The sequence below is a fragment of the Hippopotamus amphibius genome, chromosome 6, assembly GCF_030028045.1.
Source record: "Hippopotamus amphibius kiboko isolate mHipAmp2 chromosome 6, mHipAmp2.hap2, whole genome shotgun sequence".
Taxonomy (NCBI): domain Eukaryota; kingdom Metazoa; phylum Chordata; class Mammalia; order Artiodactyla; family Hippopotamidae; genus Hippopotamus; species Hippopotamus amphibius.
Window position 1 is genome coordinate 100028107 of NC_080191.1, and position 10076 is coordinate 100038182.

The 10076-nt window shown below is 37.3% G+C and overlaps 2 pseudogenes; one reads left to right on the forward strand and one right to left on the reverse strand.

The window, feature by feature from the left end:
- Positions 1–3575: 3575 nt before the first annotated feature.
- Positions 3576–4502, reverse strand: LOC130854845 (failed axon connections homolog; annotated as a pseudogene).
- A 3737-nt stretch (positions 4503–8239) lies between these two features.
- Positions 8240–9177, forward strand: LOC130856030 (olfactory receptor 4F3/4F16/4F29-like; annotated as a pseudogene).
- Positions 9178–10076: the final 899 nt, after the last annotated feature.

Genomic DNA, 10076 nt, shown 5'->3' on the forward strand with positions numbered 1-10076 from the left:
TATCATATTTCATATTTCATAATTTATTCTTAATATCCCGTTATTCATATTGCATATTTCATATTTTATTTGTATATTTCCTACTTCTTGTATCTTTTATCATACTTATGTGTGTTTTTCATATTTCATATTTCCTAGATGTATATTTTTTCATATTTCGTATTTCACACTTTATGTGTGTATTTCTTACTTCATACGTCATTCTTTATAATCACATTTCATGTGTATTTCATATTTCACATTTTATACTTCATATTTCACATTCTATATCTGTATTTCTTTTTTCATGTTTCATAATTCATATTTCAATTTTTTCCCATTTCATATTTCATACTTCATTTTTCATTGTTCATGTGTGTTTTTCATATTACACATTTCATACTTTGCAATTCATACTTCATATTTCATGTGTACATCATATTTCATATTTCATAACTAATGTTTCATATTCCATATTTCATATTTTCTACATCATGTTTTATAATTCATAATTCATATTTCATGTGTATTTCATATGTGCATATCATATTTCATACTTCATACTTCATATTTTGTACTTCAGATTCCATATTTCATAAGTGTATTTAATATTTCATACTTCATATTTCATACTTCATGTGTGTATTTCACATTTTTTATTTCATACCTCATATTGCATAATTCATTTCATGTTTTTCTTATTTCATATTTCATACTTCATATTTCAAATTTTCTGTCTGTATTTCTTTTTTCATATTTCATATTTCATATTTCAAATGTGTATTTCCCATTTCATACTTCATACTTCATATTTCATAGTTCATGTGTGTTTCATATTTCACATTTCTTACTTTGTATATTATATTTCATACTTCATATTTCATACTTTATGTCATATTTCATATTTGTGTTTCATATTTCATAATATATACTTCATATTCCATATTCCATATTTCATGCTTCTTTCATATTTCATATTTCATACTTCATCTTTCATATTACATATTTCATGTGTGTACTTCATATTTCATATTTCATATGAACTTCATATTTCATATGTGTATTTCATATTTCATGATTTATACTTCATGTCACATATTTCATATATCATTTCATATTTTTTATTTAATAATTCTTATTTCATCCTTCATATTTCATGTTTCATATGTGTATATTATCACATGCCATCCTATTCCTGACATCCTTGACCTGGCTATATGATACTGGTTCTTCCTTTGAATTTCGCTTGTTATTTTCCCCCTTACACAGTAAAGAAATCATTTTCTCTACTGTCTGTATGGCACATGTATAATGCCTTATACTGTACTTATTATGTACAGTTTTTGTCTTTCCAACACATTTACTGAGTTTATGACTTACGGAAGTTACAGAAGAAACACCCCACACCATTTATGGCCTGGAAATGTTAATAAAAAATTTATGAAATGATTGACAACTCATTGACATTTGAGGAGATTAAAACAGAGAGAGGCAGAAATGATGGTGTGATAACAAATATTCTTCCAAAAATGTGACTCTTGTTGGGTCCTTCCCAATGAGCCACAAAGAAGGAAAAGCAAGCACACAAAGTATGGCAGCAATGAATAATCTCATTTCTGTATATAGTTCACTTCTAGCATTTAATTGGTTACTTTTTTTGGTATTTATTTTATTGTTGTCATGTGAGATAATTTAGTGTGTATAATAGGTTCTTTGTGTAAATGCTGGTGTTCGGTGTCAACTGTGTATTAAGTCAGGGAATTACATTTTTAATTTTGATTTTTTACTCTTCTTTCTCAGGTCATCTCCTACAGGAGCTATAATTTCTGGATCAGGAATTCTGGTTCCAGTCCCCAGTTCCGTACACTGAGAAATTGTGTTTTCATTTTTGAGTCTTAGATTTTTCATCTGAATAATGGTCCATCTAGACCAAGCCATCTCTTCAACTGAAGTATTGGTGCGAATCCACTGATGCTTATGCTTCAGCGCACAGAAGTCTTCATGTTTTTTCATCAGTTGCTGCATATCCCTGGCTCTTTTCCCAGTACTTTTGTCATGCCTCCACACATTTTCATCCCACTGGTCCTCTTCATTCCACCTCTTTCCCACAATGAACAATGCATGTTGTTGCTTGTCCCCTGGCCCAGGCTCACAGATTTCTGATGACTAAGGTGCTTGAGACTGTGGAAAGTGTCTTGAGAGGATGGACTGTAGGCTCAGGGAGTGATAGCAAAGTCATTTGATTTCATCAACTATGGAGAGACTCAGCTCTATAATGGTGAGGCAGAATTGGGATCAGATCACAGTGAAAGCTTCTGCAAGTTTTGAGGGAGAGGGATGTTTTAGGATAGATGAGAGCATCAACTTGACATGCATTTTTTAAAACAAGATTCTTCCAATTTCTGGAGCTGTGTCTGCAAAAAAAAAAGAATGTCATTAAATCTGTTCTGCATCCCAGCATCTTCTAAAGGAACAAAACTTCAGGAGCTGTTTTCAGGGTTCACCCTCTACTGGAAATTTGTTAGGGTGGGCATTTGGACACAGAGCAATGGACGCTTCTCTACCCCTCTGTTTCCTCTCCCCTGAAACACACGAATATACTTAAAGCTTAAAAAACACTAACTCTTTAGTGTCAGCTTCATGTACATGCGATCAAGCCAAGGAGGTAGCTCTGGTGCCCTCCTACAATGTTCCTGAAGTTTTGACCTTCTTTTCACTTAAAAATGAGCTAAAAACTTTAAAGTATTTTAAGTTTCTTAAGGAAAATGAGAAGTTTGCCTATAGAAGTGGCATAAATATACGTAATACATATATACATACATAAAGAAGAAAACAAAAGCACCTACAATAGCACCAAGCCAAGGGAATCACAATTAAGATTTGGGTGGAATTTCCTTCAGGATTTTTTCTGTTTATTTACTGGCATTATTGTCCTCACCTGTTACCTCCTATAACACTACACACACTTTCCCGCTACAATTCATCAAAACTTGATTGCTGTCCTGCTTTAATAAACACATTCCCTACAAAACATAAGGCAAATCCCCCTACCTCACGGAGTCTATAAACCAGCAGATTTGTATTGGTTCCAGGTCACCACTTTCAGTCTGCTCAGATCAAAACAGTTCAACTCATACTAGGTAGGGAGTCCATTCTGACTGCCCCCAACTTGGAGACTTTCTGTATGTGCTCAGAAGCCAGAAACTCAAAGCCAACATCATTGCTCCTTCCAGGCAGATGCATGCAAAACTTTCACTTATTTTCTGCCTTAGGGAAGCAGTTATGAAACACCTCACCAGGTATTACTGGTAACCAAGGATTCGATAAAGACATGGAGGCAGCAGCAAAGGGGACCATTGGGGGCAGGGAATATCAAAGGTGAATTGTGGTCACTTCACAGCAGGCTCTGGGGACAACCCTGTTTGCCTCAATCAAATCCATTCCCAGGAAGTCAGAATCAAGTCACCACGTCCACAGGATCTACACGATATATGTATGTCTCCATTTCTTTTGTGGTCGTCCTCTCTACAACCTGTTTCTTCACCTTTCTTCCAGGAGAGCTGCCTCCTTCATGACTGTGTGACATTAGAACCCCTTCAGCCTTGTATCATTAGCTCAGGTCTCATCCCTGGCAAGGTCCACATTGCCTGTGCTAAGTGTCCACAGATGGTGGCATCAAGAGTAGAAAGCTTTGGCCCGTGATGTACTTCTTGTCACCCAGAAGCCCTGCTAAAAGACCACATGTCCTTCTCCATCAGCATGTAAATCTTTTCCTCTGAGAAGCACCAATGCCGTGACCATGCATCTCGTGTTTCATGATTCCTTTCGTTATGTGGCACACAGTCCACCCCAGCAGGTTACTGAAGGGACTGCTACCACTAAGAGAGCATCTTCCAGGTCTCATTGAGATTGTCTACCCACTGGCAATAAGCTAAGATACAGTAGAAATGCTCTTCCACCATCCTGGTCATTGCCCTGGAGATGGCTCTTCCATGAGGACCAAGGTTTTTGTTTAAATTCATTCCAAGTTTCTCTTCCAGAAAGTCAATTATGAATTCTGTCCCAGACACTTGTTCATGATTATACTCAATCCAAGGCATTTTACCTTGAGCAGAAAGTTTTCCACCAAAAGAGTTCTGATAGGGTAAATCAGCCATCCTTAAATAAGTTTCCATTTTCAAACAGAAAGGAGATAAACTGGGGACACCATTGTTAGGTCTTGCAAACTGATGCACAATAATAGCATCTTTGGAGTCAATCTCTTGCTGTTTCCTAATGACCAGGTGTTCGTGGGGCAGATACACAGCTGCAGCCAGCAAAGCTCCCCTGGTCAAGTAAATGTTTTTCTTCCACCAGGGATTGGAGCCCAGCCCTGCCATGATCCCACTGTAATCTTGCAAAGGGAAAGCGATGATGTCCTCATAAAAGAAGCAGTGTTCCATGGACCCGGCTCACCACCTGAAGAAGGAGACTCTCTGGTTCCAGCTTAGATCCATCACACACCGCCTGGACAAGGCAAAGCCAACCCCCTAGTGGGTGCTGAGCGGCTGGCTGCAGGCACCCCTCCCAGGGCCCACGCCGCCCACATGGAAAAGGACCCTCACGGCCGGGCGTGGGCTCAGCGGCACGCTGGGGGCATGGGCAGCAGTGGCAGAGGAGCACAGGCAACGGCCGCAGGTGGCCAGCCTGGCCAGTGGGGCCACCGGGGCCCTGGGCAGCAGAAGCGGCCACCGGCTCCCTCCACACAGCGGCCTCCTTCATTCTTTTTTATGATTGAGTAATATTCCAGTGCATATTATACCACATCATTTTTATCCATTCACCTGTTGATGGACACTTAGGTTGCTTCCATATCTTGGCTATTGTAAATAGTGCTATACTGAACATGCCCGTGCAGATATCTTTTTGAATTAGTATCTTCATTTTTTTTGATAGGTATTCAGAAGTGGAATTTCTGTATCATATGACAGATCTATTTCTAATTTTTTGAGGAACTTCCATACTATTTTCCACAATGGCTGTACCAATTTACATTCCCACCAACAGTGAATGGGGGTTCCTTTTTCTCCACATCCTTGTGAACACTTGTTATGTGTTGTCTTTCCAGTAATAATCATTCTGACAGGTGTGAGGTGGTATCTTGTGGTTTATTTTGTATTTCTCTGATGATCAGTAATGCTGAGCATCTTTCCATATGTCTGTTGGCCATCTGTATATTCAGATGTAAGATATGTCTCTATATTTTCTTTAGAAAAATATCTATTCAGGTCCTCTGTCCATTTTTTAATTGGATTTTTTTGATGTTGAATTGTATGTGTTCCTTGTATATTTTTGATATAGACTCTTTATTAGATATATCACTTGCAACTATCTTCTCAAATTCAGTAGGAAGCCTTTTTGTTTTGTTGATAGTTTCCTTCACTGTGCAAAAACTTTTCAGTTTGATGTTGTTCCAATTGTTTATTTTGCTTTTATTTTCCTTGCTTAAGGAGACAGATCCCTCACCGCACCCCCAAAATATTGCTAAGACCAATGTCAAAGAGTATATTGCCTGTTTTCTTCTGGGAGTTTTTATGGTTTCAGATCTTGAATTTAAGTCTTTAATCCATTTGAGGTTATTTGTGTATATAGTGTTAGAAAGTGGTCCAGTTTTTGTCTTTTGCACGTAGCTGTCTAGTTTTCCCAGCACCATGTATTGAAGAGATTGTCTTTTCCCCACTACATATTCTTGGCTCCTTTGTCATAAATTAGTTAACCATATAAGTGTGTTCTCTTTTTTTTTTTCCGGACTCTCTATACAGTTTCAATGATCCATGTGTATGTTTTTGTGCCACTACAATACGTTTTTAATTTCTGTAGCTTTGTAGTATTGTTTGAAATCAGCACGTGTGATACTTTCAGCTTCATTCTTCTTTCTCAAGATTCTTTGGCTATTTGGGATCTTTGGTGTTTCCATATAAATTTTAGAATTATTTGTTCTAGTTCTGTGAAAAATCCCATTGATATTTTGACCGGGATTGTATTGAATCTGTACATTGCTTTGGATAATATGCCCATTTTAACAATATTAATATGTCCAATCTGTGAGCATGGAATATATTTTCATTTATTTGTGTCTTCTTCAATTTCTTTTATCAGTGTCATGCAGGTTTCAATAAAAAGGCTTTTCACTTCCTTGATTAAATTTATCCCTAGGTATTTTATTCTTTTTGATGCAATTATAAATGGGATTGTTTTCTTAACTTCTCTTTTGAATAGTTTGCTATTCCTGTACAGAAATGCAACAGATTTCTGTATATTGATTTTGTATCCTACATATTTACTGAATTCATTTATTAGTTCTAATATTTTTTTGTGGAACTGATAGGATTTTCTGTATGTAGTATCATGTCACCTGCAAATAGTGGCAGTTTCACTCCTTCCCTTCCAATTTGGATGCCTTTTATTATTATTTTTTTAATCTTGCCTGATTGCAATAGCTAGGATTTCCAATACTATGCTGAATGAATGTGGCATTAGTGGGCAACCTCATTTTCTTCCTTATCTTAGAGGAAGTTTTCAGTTTTTCACCACCAAGTATTATGTTAGTGGTGGGTTTGTTGTATGTGGCCTTTATTATGTTGAGGTATATTCCCTCTATACCAACGTTGTTGAGAGTTTTAATCATAAGTGAACGTGAGATACTATGATCCCTTGAGTTTTGCTTATGTCTTTATCATCACCATCACCATCATCATCATCATTATTATTTAGCAAGTGTGAAGAATTGTACTGCCAGCTATTTCCCATATGTAATGCAAACACTGCAGCATAAATACAGGCATACCTCATTTTATTGTGCTTCAGTTTATTGTGTGTCACAGATACTGCGTGTGTCGCAAGTTGAAGGCTTGTGGAAACACTGCATCAGGGAAGCCTATTGGTGCCATTTTCCCAATAGCATTTGCTCGGTTAGTGTCTCTGTGTCACATTTTGGTAATTCTCACAATATTTCAAATTTTTTGTAATTATATTTGTTATGGTGATCTATAATCAGTGATTTTTCTCTATTTTTATTTATTTTAATGTATTTTTATTGGAATATAGTTGCTTTATAATATTATGTTAGTTTACACTGTAGAGCAAAGTGAATCAGCTACAGTTACACACATATCCCCTCTTTTTCGCATTTTGTTCTCATTTAGGTCACCACAGAGCAATGAGTAGAGTTTTCTGAGCTATACAGGAGGTTCTCATTAGTTATCTATTTTATACATAGTATCAATAGTGTATATATGTCAATCCCAATTTCCCAATTCATCCCTCCCCACTTCCACCTTGGTATCCATACATTTGTTCTCTACACCTATGTCTCTATTTCTCCTTTGTGAATAAGATCGTCAATACCAATGTTTTCAGATTCCACATATATGCATCAATACAGATATTTGTTTTCATCTTTATGATTTTCTTCGTCTGTATGACAGTCTCTAGGTCCATCCATGTCTCTACAAATGACCCAATTTTGTTCCTTTTTATGGCTGAGTAATATTCCATTGTGTATATGTACCACATCTTCTTTATCCATTCCTCTGTTGAAGGACATTTAGGTTGCTTCCAAGTCCTGGCTATTGTAAATAGTGCTGCAGTGAACATCAGGGTACACATGTCTTTTTTAATTATGTTTTTCTCAGGGTATCTGCCCAGTAGTGTGATTTCTGGGTCATATGGTAATTCTATTTTTAGTTTTTTAAGGAATCTCCATACTGTTTTTCTTAGTGGCTGTACCAATTTACATTCCCACCTACAGTGCATGAGAGTTCCCTTTCTCTACACCCTCTCCAGAATTTATTGTTTGTAGCTTTTTTGATGATGGCCATTCTGACTGGTGTGAGGTGATACCTCATTGTAGTTTTGATTTGCACTTCTCTAATAATTAGTGATGTTGAGCATCTTTGAAGGCTTAGATGCTGGCTAGCAATTTTTTAGCAAAAATGTATTTTAAAATTAAGGTTTGTACTTTTTTTAGACAAACTGCTATTACACACTTAATAGACTACAATACATCATACACAAAGCTTTCATATACACTGGGAAACAAACAAAAATTCATGTGACTTGCTTTTCTGCAATATTCCCTTTATTGCAGTGGTCTGCTTCTGAACCCACAGTATCTCTGAGGTATGCCTGTAATTACTACCACTATTATCCCTAATAATAAAAATGTCTTTCTCATTTTCTTAGTTCTCATCATTTCAGCACCAGCCGTGTTGGCTGGATCATGGATGCAGGGAATCACTCACTTGTGTCTTAGTTTGTGTTTCTGGGACTCATTCATTCACAGGAGATCCAGCTTCTCCTCCCGCTGTTCTCCTCTGTGCTTTATGTGGCAAGCATGACAGCAAACATTCTTATTGCGTTTTCTGTGACCACCGACCCTCACTTACACTCCCCCATGTACTTCCTACTGGCCAGCCTCGCCTTCATTGACCTGGGAGCCTGCTCTGTCACTTCTCCCAAGATGACGTATGACCTTTGCAGAAAGCGTAAAGCCATCTCCTTTGGTGGCTGCATCACTCACTTCTTCATCCACGTCCTTGGGGGTGTGGAGGTGGTGCTGCTCATGGCCAAGGCCTTTGGCAGATGTGCTGCCATATGTGAGCCTCTCCACCATCAGACCATCAGGAGCCCCCGCATGTGCATTCTGTTTCTGGCTGCTGCCTGGGCCCTGGGTGTCAGTCACTCACTGTTCCAGCTAGCATTTGTTGTTAATTTACCGTTCTGTGGTCCTAGCATATTGGACAGCTTTCACAGTGACCTTCCTCGGCTCCTCAGACCGGCCTGTACAGGTGCTTACAGATTGCCGTTCATGGTCACTGTCAGTCTGTGGGTTTATCTGTGTTGGTTCCTTCTTCATACTCCTCATCTCCTACATCTCCATCCTGTGTACTGTTTGGAAACACTCCTCAGGTGGTTCACATCCAAGGCCCTCTTCCCCTGTCGGCTCACATCACTGTGGTGCTTTTGTCCTTTGGTCCAACCATGTTTGTCTATACATGGCCACATCCCAGTTCTCAAATGAACACATTTCTTGCTCTCTCTGATGCTGTTCTCACTCCTTTTTTAAATCCAATCACCTACACAGTCAGGAATAAAGAGATGAAGGCAGCAATGAAGAGAGCATTCGGACCATTAGTGACTTTTAGAAAGATTTCATAAATAATGTTAAAAGACTCTATTCTAATCATCATGTCATCTGTATCTGGAATTTTAGAATTAGAATTTTTAGTTCATTAGTGATTAATTTTAGCATTACTACACTCTTTAAGAATGCTTCTCTTCCCTAAAAAGAATGAAGATTTAGACAAAAAACCTTAATTCACAACTTTTGTTGTTTTATTTGGGGTTGTACATATATGTACTAATTACAGTCATTTCTTTCTAGCTAATTTCTTTGCTTCTTTTTTCTCTCCAGATTATAAATTTGTTATTGTTTCAATTTATCCATATATTTACTCACAATCTGTGTCTTGAGATAACCAAGATTCTGATTACTCACTTGCCATGGATAATCTCCACACTTACCAATAACGGGTCTTCTTCACAATTTTGGGGGGAGTTGGAAAATACTCACATCTCATCCAAGTTCTTCAGGTTTATTAATTGACATATATACACTACTATACATATAATGGATAACTAATGAGAACCTAATATATAACACAGGGAACTCTGCTCTGTGGTGACCTAAATGAGAAGGGAATCTCTTTACAATGTTGCGTTAGTTTCTGCTGCACAGTAAAATGAATCAGTTATATATTCACTTTGCTGTGCAGCAGAAACTAACACAACATTGTAAAGCAATTATACACCAATAAACATTAATTAAAAAAAACAAAACAAAGAAACAAAACCAATTGTCTCTTTATAATTTTGAGGACATAGATATCTTCTTCAGCAGGAAAATTTTCTGTTCAAATTCTTCCTCAGGTAGTTAAAAACAATCTCATTGCATACTAGAGGAATTCTAATACTGCTTCATTGTGTTCTGACTTCCTGCCTCTTTTCTCACTACTTCTTCTCTTAGATAACTACCCCATGATCACTCAATATTTTTC